Below are 16,163 nucleotides of genomic sequence, written 5' to 3' on the forward strand. Positions count from 1 at the left end.
CAGCCGCAGCAATGTAGGCTCTGAGCCGTGTCTATGACCTACTCCACAGCTCATGGCAAACTCCAGATCCCTGACACACTGAGCAAGACCAGGGATCAAACCCACATCCTCATCATACTAGTCGGGTTCGTTTGCACTGTGCCACAACAGGAACTCCTACCCTCACTTCTGACACTGATTGTACCTATTGTAGGTTCAGAGGGTCCCCCAAACACTTTTAGTTTTGGGAATTAGCTGAAAAGGGTCATAGAACTCACTGAAAGGTATTATACTCATGATTATTGTTTATTGCCGGGAAAGGATACAGGTTAGAGTCAGTCAAGGGAGGAAGCTCATGGGCAGAGCCCAAGAGAGGTTTCAGATTTGGAGCTTCAGTCATCCTTTCTCTGTGGAGCTGCGGATAGTGTGAGTTTCTCAGTATCAGCACAAAATGCACAGAGCATTGGCCAACCAGGGACACTCACCTGAAATTCTAGGGATTTCGTTGGGGCTTCTGCACATACTTGGCAGCCCATCTGGTGTTGGAACTGATAACTTGAGGCTAACCAGTAGTCTTCAACTCCTTCATAGTTAGAACTGATACTGCAGGGCCCAAAGCCTCCCTTATAAATCACATTTTTAGCCTGTCTGGTGGCCAGGGACCCAGGTGAACAAAGACACCCTATCAGGCATAACATTCCAAGGGTCAAGGGGTTGCATCCCAGTAGCCAAAAGCAAAGGCCAGACCCCTGGTTGGGTAAGGTTAAACCTTCACTGCCCCAGGGCCTTAAAGAATAGACATTGGTATCCTAGAATTGTTCCATTGAATCATTCATTCTTTCATCCATCCATCCACTCATTTCTCTGTGTGCATATAGCACTAGACACTCTAGGGGAAATGGTGATAAGAAGACATGATTCTTTTTATTTATTTATTTATTTATTTATTTTGTCTTTTTGCTATTTCTTGGGCCGCTCCCAAGGCATATGGAGGTTCCCAGGCTAGGGGTCAAATCGGAGCTGTATCCTTTGGCCTACACCAGAGCCACAGCAACGCTGGATCCGAGCCGCGTCTGCAACCTACACCACAGCTCACGGCAACGCCGGATCGTTAACCAACTGAGCAAGGGCAGGGACCGAACCCGCAACCTCATGGTTCCTAGTCGGATTCGTTAACCACTGCACCACGATGGGAACTCCATGATTCTTGAGCTGACTCAAATGTGAGCAGTAATGGGCGACATGAAGGAAGAAGAGGATAGAAAAGGGATGTGGCTAGCTAGAGAGGCTAGCACTAGAGATGTAACCAGACAAGTTCAAATGCACAATCTAAGGTGGCACTGGATTCCCAGTTCTTATTCTAGAAGGATGAGAATGATGAGGCAGTCCAACCATGTGGCCAGGACATGGTAATAAGTCTTTTGGATCCATAGGAAACAGGCTAAGAAGAGTCACCAACACTCTTTACCCCATTTTATTTTCTTTCTAGAATTTACTGTATCTGAAACGGTCTGCTTCTCTTATTTGTTTCTTTAGTGTTTGTCTCTCCCAGTAGGCTAAGAAAAAATGTTTCCTGTCTTTCCCACCAGTCTATTCCCAGTTCCCAGAAGAGTGCCTAGCACAAGGTAGACAGTCATTATTCATTCATTAAATGAATTTTATTCCAGCCTCATGCCATAAGAAGGATCTCTGGACTTCCTGCCTACAGGGCTCAGGTTTCTCCAGCTAAATCAAAGACCAACTCACAGCCACCAACAGAGTGTCTAGCTCTAAGTCAACTCCTGTTCACTATTTTTCCAGCAGGAGAGTGATGCATTGTATCAGGGGGAGCGGGAGGCTGTGGTTCATTTGTCCATTTAGATCCACGTAAAAGCTGAGGGGTAATTGTAGATGCAAAATTGCTGCCTTTAACTGTAAAAACTCCACACTGAGTTAATAAAGAATCGGGCACTTAGCTTGATGGTTTTGCATCTTAACACATGAAGCCATTTCTCAAAGGGTTGAATGAACATAATTATCAATTTCCACATGCATATTATGATTCAGCTGGGATCAGGCAAATGCTTCCTAAACACAGGCTGTTGACAATGGCAATGAGCACTTCTACTCACTGTTCTCATCCACCACATGCAAATTTGTGTCACTTTCTTTTGACTCTGTTTTATCGATTTCCACATAAATCTCTGGTGCATGTAAAACACTGAAGCTGCTCTTGAAATCAATCCAATAGGAAACAAGAATGGACTTTGCTTTCTGTAGAGGAAATTAGAGATACACCCTGATTTGGGGGGGTTGTCTAAACTGGGCAGGGAATGACTTGGGGCAGTGCAGAGATGGGCTTCTTTCATTTACTGGCAGATAAGACTGGGGTGGAGGATGATGCAAAATATTGAACAGAAGGGGAATCTTTTGTTTTGGAGAGGGAACGTGTACTCAATTATGTATATAAAATGAATCTGGATAAATGGTTTATAAAGGCATAATTATGTGGTTATGTGCATTGTAGATAATCTGGTGTAGAAATTGAATGGACTAAAATAGTAGAGTTATGACTTGAGCAGTAAGATAAAAAAAAAGTGGTTGATTATGTCTCTGTGATAGTAATAATGAGGTGAGCCAAGAACACAAGTGGAATTCAACCAAGTAAAATGGTGTGTCCCTCTAAGGGTGAAAAAAATAGGCAAAATTCCAGGCGATCCCATTGTGGCGTAGTGGAAACAAACCCAACTAGTATCCATGAGGATGTAGGTTCGATCCCTGGCCTTGCTCAGTGGGTTAGGGATCTGGCATTTCCATGAGCTGTGGTGTAGGCCACAGACGTAGCTGGGATCCCAAGTTGCTGTGGCTGTGTCGTAGGCTGGCAGCTGTGTAACTCCAATTCAGTCCCTAGGCTGGGAACTTCCATGTGCTACAGGTGCACTCCTAAAGAAAAAATTACAAACTGGGAGTTCCTGTTGTGGCTCAGTGGTTGAGGAACCCGACTGGTATCCATGAGAACATGGGTTCGATCCCTGGCCTCACTCAGTGGGTTAAGGACCCGGCATTGCCATGAGCTGTGGCGGATGTTGCAGATGCAGCTCGAATCTGACATTGCTGTGGCTGTGGCGGAGGACATCGGTTACAGCTCCGATTCGACCCCTAGCCTGGGAATTTCCATATGCCGTGGATGCCATAGGTGCAGCCCTAAAAAGACCAAAAAAAAAAAAAAAAACTACAAGCAAAAAAAATAGGTAAAATTCCAAATTTCCTGGCTCTGAGACACCTTCCCCCAGAGGCTATTTTATTTTATTTTTGCTTTTTAGGGCCACACTCACAGCATATGGAGGTTCCCAGGCTAGGAGTCTAATTGGAGCTATAGCTGCTGGCCTACACCACAGCCACAGCAATGCCAGATCTGAGCCCCATCTGCAACCTACACCACACTCATGGCAACACTGGATCCTTAACTCACTGAATGAGGCCAGGGATCGAACCCTCAACCTCATGGTTCCTAGTAGGATTCGTTTCTGCTACGCCATGATGGGAACTCCCAGAGCCTTTTTTTTTAAGGAAGAGAACCCCCTATCTGGTTCTAACAGCTCTCATTTGGAAAAAGGTCCAAAGTGAGGTGGAGAGAAAGCAATATCCCTTCCTTCTGATTGTCCCTATCAATCCATGTCCAAGGTGGCTAAGGCTACACCATGGGCTACAAGGCACAGTGTGGCTTCTTTCCTCAAGACTATGCGGACACAGACATCAGAGCAAGTATGCCTGGATTTGAACCCCACTTCCATCCCTCACTACCTGTGTGATTTGGGGTACCTCTGACTCTTTTCTTCCTTATCTGTAAAATGGGGATGGCAACCTACATCTAGAGTTATTATGAAAGGTAAATGAGTTTGTACAATGCCTCGCACGTAGTGATCAAACATTTTCTATTAGGGTATTGAATAATTGAAATAGAAGATGCATCAGTGTGCGTCTGGGTGGAAAGTGGAATGGTGTCAGTGAAGGCGAAATCCCTTCCTACAGTACCTCTCATCATACTTCACCAAGCCTCTCTCAGTCTTTTTTTCCTCTGCCTGAATCTTTCCCCTCCATTCTCTCCTTAGTAGCTTAATTGCTGTAGTTTCTCTTTCAGTTCCAAAAACAAGCAACCAGGCGCGCGCGCACACACACACACACACACACACACACACACACACACACACACACACACACACGGGAAGAGGATGTTCTGGAAACATCGACTGAGCATGGTTGGTCAAATATGACCTGTAGGGGGAGCCATTCCCTTTCCCTCTCTGCTTCTTGCAATCAGTTCTTGGAAGAGAAAGTTCTGTCCTCTAAAAAGGATGGTTGCCATCTCATTACCTCTCACTGGCACCCCATCAAGGAGGAGGAGTTCTTTATTTGATTTAGGAGATGAGGGGATTATAACAGAAATTGGACCAACTTTCTCTATTGGAAAGTGTTAATGTGCTAAAGGCAGTGGACCCCTCTAGGGTTTTTCATGCTTCTGGACAATGACCAATCAGAAGGAAATCTTCTCCTTTTGTGGGCCTTCTATCATTTAGCAATTGGCATGAAACAGAGTACCTTAAAACTTAGTGGCTTAATACAATGATTTATTATTGTTTATAAGTTTGTGGGCAATCTGGGTAGGTTTGCCAGTTTAGAGATGGGGGACGCCTTCATGCATCTTCAAGCAGCTGGAGAGCTGGCCAGGGGCTGGCCGGTCCATGGTGGCCTGGCTCTGCTCCACATGTCTCTTGTCCTCCAACAGGCTAGCCTGGGCGTGTTCTAGTGGTGGTGGTAGGGATCTAAGAGGAAGTAATCCTAGTTGTATGTGAGGACAAGAAGAGGCCCACCCATCTTTGCAAGTCTCTGAATGGCATGAGTTTGCTATAATCTTATCATTTAAAACTAGTCACACTTCTGACCCAGGGAACCACTGAATGATGGGCCAAGGATGTGGATGCAGGCAGATTATTTACTGGGGCTGTTATTGCAATCAGTCTCTACCCAGTCCTCAAATCTGTAGTATGGGATTTGAGATGTCACAGATTGCAAGGGTGAGAACAAACAGCCTTATCTGGAGAGGCTGGGATGGCTTTATGATGGAGGGGATCCCTGAGTCAAGTTTTAGAAGGTGAGAATGTATTTCCTAAGAAAGCTCAGACACCTGACACAGCTTGGTGCTTTGGAAGAACTGACAGTAGCTCAACAGAGTAAGTTGAAATTGCGTTGTGAAAGCTGAGGTTGAAAGGTTGAGCTAAAGAGCTTTGTTTTTTTTTTAATCGTACAGTCTGCCGGAAATCACTGAAGGTTTCTGTATTGTTGAATGATGCCATCTGCCTTCCTTTGGGAAGATAACCTTGTCCTGGGGTTAGGAAGAGGAGGAAGAGCTCTACACCCACCTGATCTGTAAGTCAAGAAACTTTTGTTGTCAAATAATGCTCCTTTATCCACCCACCTGCTTTGTTTAGTCCTTTCTTTCCTCCTAGGAACACAGCTAAGTGGTTCTAATTCACAAACCTGGAAGCTAACTCCTTTTGTAGTCAGACAATAACAGATCCGGATTCTGGCCACACACACACACACACACACACAAAAGAACACCAGAAATAACGGCTGGGCTAAGAAACAAAACCCCGGGTTGAGGCTCTTTCTTGCATTCTCCTCCTGAAGCATCTATAATTAGACTGGGGAGAAATGATTTCTTTAATTCATGCTATTTCACCTAAGATCATTAGCAGTACTCGGCCGTATCTTTATTACTCCTGTGCACTCTACCTCCGTAACAGTTGAGAGCAACAATGGGGCTTTACTTATCTTCAGGAAGCCAGCCCATTCTTTTGAGGAAGGAAAAATGGCCCCAACCTCAGGTTGCCATAGACACTGGAGAAGGCTGTCGCGGAGCTGCGAGATACCTATTTCCTGGTGACATGCAGAATTAGAGGTATTGGGGAATCAAAGCAAAAACTAGCCTGAAGAAACAAAGGGTCCCTTCAGCTTCTCCTCACATACTTCTTTGCAGAAGCAGCCTCCCCGTGCTTCTTCCCCTTCTCCCCCCTCCCTGAAGCCAGGTGAATGAATTTGAATCCCAAGGATGGAGACAGTAACCTCCATGCTTAGCTCAAAGTCAAAGACCTTCCTTAAAGCGCATCAGTGGCTTCCCATGGTTCCAAACTTCCGACATACCTTCAAGCCCTGGAAGGTCTGTCACCTGCCAGCATCTCCATATTCCTTAGTCCCTCATCTTCTGCCCATACTCTCCTTTGAGTTCATGAACTTGCAACCTGTTTTCCCACGTAGCTGACTCTCCTTCCTAAATTCTCTCGCTCTTGCCCCTTTGTGTAACTGGCTCCTGGTTCTCCAGGTCCTGTCTGAAGGTTACATTCCCCTGAGACCCTGCCTGACCACTATTATGTCTAAAAGAATTCCTCCACCCCCTGTTATTCTCCATCGCATCATCTTGGTTCTCACCTGGTAATTTTCACAATCTCTAATTACCTTTTATTTACTGTTGCTTATTTATGGCTGGTCTCCCCCACCAGGGAGCAAGCTGCATAAAGGCAGGTGCCTGACAGATGTAGCTGCTCTTCTTTGCTCGCTTTCCTCCCACAGCAGACGCCGAGGAAGGATGCAAGCGCAACTTGTTTATTTGGGAGGTGAAGGGAATGCAGGAAGGGGGTAGGAGGGAGACAAGGAAAGGAAGGCAGCCAGTAAAGGTCTGGGATAACAGGTTACCATTCTGAGTGGCTTATAAGTACCGGAAACTGATCTCACAGTTCTGGAGGCTGGAGGTCCAAGATCAGGGTGCCAGCATGGTTAGGTTCAGGTAGAAGTCCTCTTCCAGCCTGTAGATGGCCAGTTGTCCTCATGTCCTTCACGGGAGAAGGGGAAGGGAGCTCTCTGGGGTGTCTTTTATAAGGGCACTGGCCCCATTCATAAAATCCCCACTGGGAGTTCCCGTCGTGGCGCAGTGGTTAATCCGACTAGGAACCATGAGGTTGCGGGTTCGGTCCCTGCCCTTGCTCAGTGGGTTAACGATCTGGCATTGCCGTGAGCTGTGGTGTAGGTTGCAGACGCGGCTCGGATCCTGCGTTGCTGTGGCTCTGGCGTAGGCCGGTGGCCACAGCTCTGATTTGACCCCTAGCCTGGGAACCTCCATATGCTGTGGGAGCGGCCCAAGAAATGGCAAAAAGACAAAAAAAAAAAAAAATCCCCACCCACACAATCTAATCATTCTCCAAGACCCCCAAATATCATGGCATTGGAGGGTACGTTTTAACATACGTGTATGGGGGGACACACACGTTCAGTGTATAGCAGGTATGTTATTAAGTGAGTTACCACTGGGTCAACTGCAGTATAATGGTCCTTGGGACTCGAGGAGCCAGTGTAGACACACACTCAGCATTGCCCACCTGAGTGGTAGAGCTGGGGTAGTTACACACCAGCTCCCATCAATCACTGAGGGCTGTCCTCGAGGAGTGGGAAGTCTCCACCTGTCATCCTGCCTGGTCCATGGCGAGAGAGAGCTCTGGTGGCCAGAAAAAAAAAAATCTTCAAGTAAAGATTTGTGGGTGTCAGAACGGAGAGTTATAGATAAGGCCTAAGAGGAAATTGAGAGGATACGGACAGCCTCTGTTACTGCGCTCCATTGACATTTGTTGAATGAATGAATGAATGAATGAGTGGGGAGTTCCTGTTGTGACTCAGCAGAAGTGAACCTGACTAGTATCCATGAGGACGTGGGTTTGATCCCTGGCCTTGCTCAGTGGGTTAAGGATCTGGTATTGCCGTGAGCTGTGGTGTAGGTTACAGACTCCTCTCAGACTCAGGGTTACTGTAGCTGTGCTTATACCACAGCCACAGCAACACCAAATCCGAGCTGCATCTGTGACCTACACCATATTTCATGGTAACTGAGCAAGGCCAGGGATCAAACCCGCATCCTCATGGATCCTAGTGGGTTCATTAACCACTGAGCCACGATGGGAACTCCCTAGGTAGCATCTTTTTACTATGTTAAAAAATACACACTTTTAGAAAATTCATACAATGACAAAAAGATTGAAAATATTAAATCATCCGTAGTCCTGTAGCTCAGAAGAAACCTTGACCATTTTGTTTTATTATTCCTTGCTGTCTTTACTATACATTTTTAAAAATTGTGACTTGAAAATATGCTGTATATTCAATTGTATATTGTTTTTTAAATGAATCACCAGGACAGAAGCATTTTCCCAGGTTAATTACAAATTCTTCATAAACTTAATTCTATATGACTTCAAATATTCCATTGAGGAATTCAGCAAAAAGTACTTACCAATTTCCTACATGGCTATTTGAGTTTGTTTCCAATATTTCCTAGTAATGAATGCCATTTCCCACAAAGTCATTTGAATTGTAGGCTGTTTTATTACATTGGAAGTGGAAGTATTGGTTAAAATAACACATAGTCTTCAAAACCCTTGACACGTAGGGTCAGACAGCTTTCCAGAAGAGATCAACTTATATTCCTATCATCTGGGTCCACAAAGGGTGTCATTGAACTTCATACTCATCAGTGTTAAGCCACGTGGTGTCTTTGTTAAACTTGAAGAACTGTCTAGGAAAGCTCAGAAAACAGAAGGCTCAGAGTCCTAGAAGCTCAGTTTAGTGTCCATGCTGAAGAATGCTGCTGGTTTATTTTTTCTTTATATTCTGTGATGCTGAGATATTCTGAACAGGTACCTGGGGGATCAGTCTGGCTCAACATCTGGAGCCATCAAGGAGTCATGAGTAGGGAGGACAGACAAGGGACATTTGGGGGCCGCCTTGGAGCAGCGTCACAGATGGCCTCCTGTTATATAACCTCCTTCTGAAGAGTATGTTCTGCCCACCTCTCATCTCATCACGGGCATGGAGAAGGAAGAAGTTGACAGACCCCGTCTGTGACTTGGGCAGCTTCAAAGGGGGCCTTTGTGAGGTTGGGAGACGCATGATAGCTGATAATTACAGCGGAGAGCGCAGCTCAGAGGCCTAATGACTGGAGCCAACCTAACATTTAGGTCAGGCTCCATAATGGCCTTTGAAGGCATGTTCTGCTGTTTAACAGTACCCTCCCATCTCCAGGAAATCTGGCCTTTTGCACTGGAATAAAAGGCCCGAGTATGTGTGTAAATCTCTCAGTACAGGATGCTTCCAAACTCGCTTCCAGGAACCACTCCAGCAAAAATTCTCCACCATGAGCAGAAAAAGTCACTTCTTAGAGACTTTCCAAAAGACCCAGAGAGTCAGTCAAAGACAGTTGTTTCTGGAAGCCAGAGGCTCATGTGAACAGGTGGTCTCCTTCCATGCCCACCTTGGAAGCACTGCTTCCTTGTCTAAGGTCAGATACCCTGGAGCCTGTGCTTATCCAACGTGGCTTCCCCTCTCCAGGTTCTTTTTTCTTTTTTTTCTCCTTTTAGGCCCGCATCTGCACCATATGGAGGTTCCCAGGCTAGGGATAGAATCAGAGCTGCAGCTGCTGGCCTATACCACAGACACAGCCATGCCAGAACCAAGTCACACCTATGACCTATGCTGCAGCTTGCAGCAGTGCTGGATCCTTAACCCACTGAGTGAGGCCAGGGATCAAACCCACATTCTCACAGATCCTATGTCAGTTTCTTAACCTGTTGATCCACAGCAGGAACTCCGAGGTTCTTTTCTACGTGCCTTTGAATCCCAACAATGGTGGTTATCACCCATTTACTTTCCACCGCTGTCCTCAAGTCCATCATGTATTATAGCGATGGGCACACGATGATCTTTGTTGTGAATGTGTGTGTGTACGTGTGCATGTATTCCAGTGTCCATTACTAAGTGTTATAATATTTATCCATAACAGTAGTTATGACATTTCTGTGGCAGTCATTCACTACCTGAGAAACGAAGAAAAAAGGAAAATTTCTCGTGTGTAAACACTGTGCAGCTAGTGAATTTATACTCTCTGAGTCTCCTGGACCCATGAATTGTTCCTTTGTGTACATTCCACGATGTGCCATTTATACTGCATGCTCGCCCATCCCCTCCCCCCGCTGCCAAATGAGTCGTTTCCCTGGAACTTAGACTGTGAATAAAAAGGCAAATGTCTGGATGCTTGTTACTCCAGGTGGCTTGATTTGCCCACAGGTGTCTATAGTGGGGTTGGCAAGTGCCCTTTCTTCCCCCACCTGCAGCTGTGCCATGAGGCTAGGGACCAGGCAACAAGTGACCAACCCACCTATACATCCCTGTCCTTCCTCCCAGAGTTCCTGCCACCTCCTCAGGATGCTGTGAAGTGTAGGATGCAAGTCCCTGGTACATTTGGAACGTAAACCATCACTTCCAGAGTTTGGAATCCTTCTTTTGCTCCTGCAACTTCTGATTAAATGTACTCAACACCCCTCCCCACCCTGCCCCCGCCGCTTATGCCTCCAATTCACATACTCTTTTAATGGATTTTGGGAACTAAAAACTGGAAAGGGGTATGGAAGGGTCTTCAGCTTTGACCAAATATGCTCAAGACAAATGCACACAAATGCCATGCTTTCTCCTCCTCCTTCTTCTCTTTTCATGGTTAATGCAATATTTATTACACCGAAGCAATGATAAGCAGTAAAAGACAAACAACTAACACTGCTTTCTGTACTCAACCCAGGACCAGAATTTTTGGCAGCACCTGTGGCATGTGGAAGTTCCCGGGCCAGGGATTGAACCCATGCCACAGCAGTGACAATGCCAGGTCCTTTAACTGCCAGGCCACCAGGAAGCTCCTTCCCACCCCCCATTTTTGTTGAGAAATAATTGATAAACATCACTGTATATGTTCAAGGTATAGTGCATAATGGTTTGATTTACATAAATTGTGATTACTGCAGTCATCCAGCTAACATCTCTCTTCTCATAGAGATACAAGAATATGAAAGAAAAAAGAGAGAAAAACCAATTTTCTTGTGATGAGAACTCATAGGGTTTACTCTCTCAGCAATGTATATATCATATGACAGCGTTAACTACAGTCATCATGCTGTATTTTACATCCCTAGTACTTATTTGTCTTGTAACTGGAGGTTTGTACCTTTTGCCTTTGTTTTTTGTGTTTTATTTGTTTTAGATTCCACATATAAATGAGATCATGCAGTAGTGGTGTTTTTCTGTCTGACTTATTTCGCTTAGTATATTGCCTTCAAGCTCCATCTATGTTGTTGCAAATAGTAGGACTTCTTATTTTTTCTGGCTGAATATCATTCTATTGTATATAGAAGCCACAACTTCTTTATCCATTCACACATTGATAGACACGTAGGTTGTTTCCGTGTCTTGCTTATTGTACATAAATGCTGCTATCAACAGGGAGCTGCAGATAACTTTTCAAGTTAGTATTTTCATTCCCTTTGGATATATTCCCAGAAGGGAAATTTCTGGTTCATATAGTAGTTTTATTTTTAATTTTTTGAGGATCCTCTATACCATTTTCCATAGTGGCTATGCCAATTTACAGTCCTACTAACAGTGTACAAAAGTTCTTTTTTTCCCACATCCATGCCAGCATTTATCACTTGTCTTTTTGATGATGGCTTTTCTTTCAGGTAGATGGTAATATTTCATTGTGGTTTCATTTGCCTCACTGAACTCATAACACCGAATTGGAATTTTTGATTTTTATAGACTATGAGTAACCTGCAGGCAAAGATCAATTTAGCTTCCCCATATTTGCCTCCCTAGGTTTTAACTCAGCACATAGTAGGTGCTCAGCAAATGTTTTTAATATAAACCTGCCCTCTAGTTTATATAAATAATAATCAGACTTACAGTGAGCACTTACACTATGTGCTGGGCAATAGTCTAACTGTCTTTTGCATTCACTAAATCCTTACTGGATTGGGAGGTAATATTATATTTCCCTCATTTTACAGATGAGGAAATAGAGGCCCAGAGAGGATTAACAACTTGCTCAAAGTGACACAGCTGGTAGGTGGTAGACTCAGGATTTGAATCCTAATCACTTGATTGCAAGTAGAATCCATGGGCTTAACCTACCACTACTTTATATTCCCTGAATAATAACAAAGATCAAAGTTTTCAATTACAGGAAAAGGCAGTGAATAAAATTATTTCAGACTGGCTTAAGAATAACATTCCTTTTCCACCATCACTAATTCTTAGGCCAATATATGTTCATTCATTTGTTCCTTCTATAAATATTTATTGACCATCATGTTCCATGGACTGTTCTAGGGATTGGCTTTCAGTAATGAACATAAAATGACATCATCCTTTATCTTCAAAAAGCTTAGAATCTAAATTCATTTCAACAAACATCTTGTGAGGACCTCCTTTGTGGCAAGATCATGCTGGGTTCTAGAGATACAAAAATGAAAGAGTCTGAGGTCCTTGAAGAATTCTTAACTGGTAGGGGAGACAGACACAATAGATGTAATTAAGATGGAAAGAAAATGGAGTTGCCATTGTGGCTCAGCAGGCTATGAACCCGACTAGTGTCCACGAAGATGCAGGTGTGATCCCTGGCCGCACTCAGTGGGTTGAGGATCCAGCATTGCTTTGACCTTTGGTATAGGTTGCAGACACGTCTTGGATCCTGCGTTGCTGTGGCTGTGGTGTAGGCAGGCAGCTGTAGCTCCAGTTCTACCCCCTAGTCTGGGAATTTCCATATGCCACAGGTGTGGCCCTAAAAAGGATGGAAAGAAAAGCAAATTAGAAAATTGATGCAACCTTCCTAAAAGCAATTTTCAAAAGTAAAAATAGACAGATGATAGATAGATAAAAGTAAAATGGAAAAAGGTGAAAAAGAACAGACATCTGTGACAAGGGTCCTGAGTCCAACTCTGGGACCCTGTGGAAGGCTTCTTGGAGAGGATGTGACTGCACCTGGGTTTTGAAGCATCAACCAGGTGAAGAAAGTTGGGACAGCTCCAGCAGAGGCATCTGTGTTTCTATCTAAAAGCAGTTTCATGTTGCTAGAGAAAGTGAAAAGCAATGACAGGAGATAAAGCTGAAGAACATAGGAATGTGGGCAACAAAATATGCTGGAGAAAGAAAGAAAATGTTTCCACATATAAGTGATACTGTATGGCATTTGTATTTCTCTTTCTGACTTACTTTACTTAGTATGAGAATCTCTGGTTGCATCCATGTTGCTGCAAATGGCATTATTTCATTCTTTTTAATGCCTGAGTAGTATTCCATTGTGTGTGTATATATATGTGTGTGTGTGATATATATATATATCACATGTTCTTAATCCATTCATCTGTCAGTGAATATTAAGGTTGTTTCCATGTTTTGGCTATTAGGAATAGGGCTGCAGTGAATGTTGGGGTACATGTATCTTTTTGAATAAAAGTTTTGTCTGGACATATGCCTAGGAATGGGATTGCTAGATCATATGGTAGCTCTATATTTAGTTTTCTGAGGAACCTCAGTACAGTTTTCCATGGTGGTTGTACCAATTTACATTCCCACCAACAGTGTAGGAGGGTTCCTTTTTCTCCACACCCTCTCCAGCATTTATTATTCATATACTTGATAATGATGGCCATTCTGACTGGTGTGAGGTGATACCTCATGATGAACCTGTCTGCAAAACAGAAACAGAGCCACAGACATGGAGAGGAGACTTGTTGTTGCCAAGGGGGAAGGAGGAGGAAGTGGGATGGACAGGGAGTTTGGGATTGGTAGATGCAAATTACTACATTTAGAATGGATAAGCTACTGTACAGCACAGGGAACTATATCCAGTCTCTTGGGATAGAACATGATGGAAGATAGTATGAGAAAAAGAATGTATATATATGTATGACTGGGTCATGATGCTCTCCAGTAGAAATTGACACAATACTGCAAGTCAACTATACTTTAGTAAAAACAAAATACAACTTTAAAAGAAAATGTTTCCAAAGACCAATGAGAACTTGCACATTCTACATCATGTTTAACAGAAATGCAAAGGAAACAAACTGGTCTTCATGAAGGAGAGAGGAAGTGATCTTCCTTCTAAGATGAGTTGCATAAAACAGATTTTTGGAGATAGCTATGATATGAATGATCATTGCTTCTTCAAGCCAAGAAATACTTCAAATAAGTAACTGGACTTCCAGGCTGGACTCCCACTTTGAGAAGGAAACTGCCCTTAAACAAGATTGATGGTCAGATTATTCCATAAGTGATAGAAAATAATGTCAAGGGGGGAGAAAAAATGAATAAAGACAGGCATGAGAAGAATAACGAAGGGGCATTAGTGGGTGGTTTATGATGCATGGCATTTTTTTAATGTTAAGCTTTCCCAGGTGTGTTGTATAAGTCACAGAACAAGGCAATGGGTGGAAGTTTTATTTTCTTGTGTGAACAATGAATGCCCATGAACTAAATAAAAATATAGGGGCTTGGTAACACGGGGAGTTGATTACCAGGGTGTAAAATTGATCGTAAGAACTATATCCCATCATGTACCAACAAAACAACCAGCACCATTTATGTTTGTTTGCTACCTTGAAGATGATCAAGTGTTTTCCTAATGCATTAGTCATACAATTTTATCTCTGCTCTGGGAAGTAGAAATTACAGCATCCCATTTTACAGATGGAAAACGAGATGGAGGAAACTAGTTCAAGTAATTTCAGCCAGGAGGGAACCAAACTGGAATTCAGACTTGGGTCCTCTGACTCTAAACTGAGTTCATTTCGTGTGTATAACACTTCCCGCCAAAGCCCCCTTCTAGCAAACATTTTCTAAAGAAGGTTAATCAGAACTCCTTCTTCCCCCTCATCCCCAAAGCACATTTAACCATCAACCCTGATAAAAAAAAAAAAAAAATCTCTTCAGCCCAGATGAAGTTTACAGATTGGGAGTAGGCTGAATTCCAGTGACTAGGTTTTCTACTGCTCTCCAGCTAACTTAACCTAAAGAAATGGCCTGTTGTCTCAGAAGAAGAAAAGTGTGATTAAAAAGTCCTCTCGTGGGCAGCCTTAGTACCATCGACTCTTGCCTTTAGGTGAGTGAGATCCTTGGAGAAGGAAAGCAGCCTCTTAAAACGGGAGGAGAATGGGGTAAATTCAGCCGCCCAACTTTTGTTTGCAAAGTTCTTGCTGTTGCAAGCCATTTTTTTTCTTTCATTTTTAAACGTTTGATTTTGAAATCATTATAGATTCACTGGAAGGTGCAAAAACAGTACAGAGAATTCCATGTACCTTTCCCCAGCTACCATGTTTCCTGTGGTAACATCTAATAAATTCATAGCACAATATCATTGCAGGGCATTTAAAGAATTTTATTTCTAGAGTTCCCAAAGACCCTGCCATGGTGTCCATGAGGATGCGAGTTCAATCCCTGGCCTCGATCAGTGGGTTAAGGATCCGGCATTGACATGGCTGTGGTGTAGGCTGGCAGCTGCAGTTCTAATTCAACCCCTAGCCTGGGAACTTCCCATATGCTGCAGGTGTGGCCCTAAAAATAAAAAACATTTTTTCCCTGAATTAGTTTCCAAAACCAAAACAAAACAAACAAGCAAATATTAGCAACAAAACTAGACGATCTAACATAAAAGCTAGAGTTCTGGTCTTTCTTGGAAACTTGGAAGATCTGGGAATGAGCTCCTGCTGGGCACTCTTGATGGCTCCTAATGACTGCCCCTTGTCCACAGGCAAGCGCCCTCTAGGTCTCCAGTAAAGGGGCTTAAACTCTGTCCCTGATCCCCAGCACAGTAGGAAGCTTGACAGATCAAATCCAATGACCGACAGCTCTCCCCTACGGCCACGAAGAGGAGAGGAGCACTGCTGCGGAAAGCGAAGGCTTTCAGGGGGTGCGGTGCCATAGGAATGGGAAGTAGAGGAGGTAGAAAGGGGAGGAGTTTCCTTCTAAGCAAAGGGAGCCCCAAGGGTCTACAATGAACTCCTACACATATAACATTCACTATTAAGACACCATCTGCAAGTTCACAGATCCTGTGCGGTCATCTGAGGGCATACGAGGAAGATGGAGAATTTACCAGGTCTGTCTTCCTCCAGCCAGTGTAGGAAGACCAAGACCCTCCCAGAACACACAGCCTCCTCCGTGGTGCCTGCCCAAGCTTCAGCTTAGCCCCGTAATAGCATTTCATCTAATCATAGCCCCAGCTACCCATGCTGGTAAATCGCTGAGATCACTGCCCCTCTAATGGAAAGTTTGGAAGG

At 43.9% G+C, this 16,163-nt stretch overlaps 1 long non-coding RNA gene across 1 annotated transcript in view; it reads left to right on the forward strand.

The window, feature by feature from the left end:
- Window positions 1–5,371, forward strand: part of LOC125126758 (uncharacterized) — a 92,565-nt gene extending 87,194 nt beyond the window's left edge. Inside the window, exon 3 of the long non-coding RNA XR_007134780.1 lies at window positions 5,267–5,371. This is a non-coding gene — a long non-coding RNA (uncharacterized LOC125126758). The remainder of the gene's footprint in view (window positions 1–5,266) is intronic.
- Window positions 5,372–16,163: the final 10,792 nt, after the last annotated feature.

This window comes from Phacochoerus africanus, chromosome 5 (assembly GCF_016906955.1).
Source record: "Phacochoerus africanus isolate WHEZ1 chromosome 5, ROS_Pafr_v1, whole genome shotgun sequence".
NCBI lineage: Eukaryota > Metazoa > Chordata > Mammalia > Artiodactyla > Suidae > Phacochoerus > Phacochoerus africanus.